This window comes from Arachis duranensis, chromosome 8 (assembly GCF_000817695.3).
Source record: "Arachis duranensis cultivar V14167 chromosome 8, aradu.V14167.gnm2.J7QH, whole genome shotgun sequence".
NCBI lineage: Eukaryota > Viridiplantae > Streptophyta > Magnoliopsida > Fabales > Fabaceae > Arachis > Arachis duranensis.
The window spans coordinates 17,818,136-17,818,747 of NC_029779.3; positions in this window are offsets into that span (position 1 = coordinate 17,818,136).

Consider the following 612-nt stretch of genomic DNA (forward strand, 5'->3'; position numbering starts at 1 on the left):
AATAAAAAAAGAAAATTCATATAAATAGAAATAAAAATAAAATACATAAAGAATAAAGTTGATAAAAAGTAAATAAAGATTTAGCATTAAAAATTCATTAATAAAATACAAAAATAAAAAATTATTACTTCTTGTAAATATAATTTTGAGGACAAAATTACTTCTGCATTCATAAATAAAAAAATTTGTCAAACTAAAATTTAAAATTTTAAAAAATTTAAACGTACTTCTTTTTTTGCAATGTATTTGTCAAATACACATTTATTAGCAAATTAGATAAACAAAAAGAACAACTACTCTAATTTGTTTTTTGGCTCTACCTTTAAAAAAATTGACTAGAAACTTAGAATCAGTCTTGTAGAATTTGCACTTGCTCTTTGTGTCACTTGTATTATTATTTTAGTTAATATAATAAAAATAAATAGAATGCCAGTTGCAATTGCAATTTGGTGACACTTTGTTTGACCGACTTGAGGGGGCCACGGTCAGTAGTGAACTAAGCTAACCCTTGTCATCTCTTACGCTTTAAAACGTGCTGCACTCTCCTCCAACTGTATATATATCCATTGGTAGATCAATTTTAATTTAACTTAATTTAATTAATTAAATATT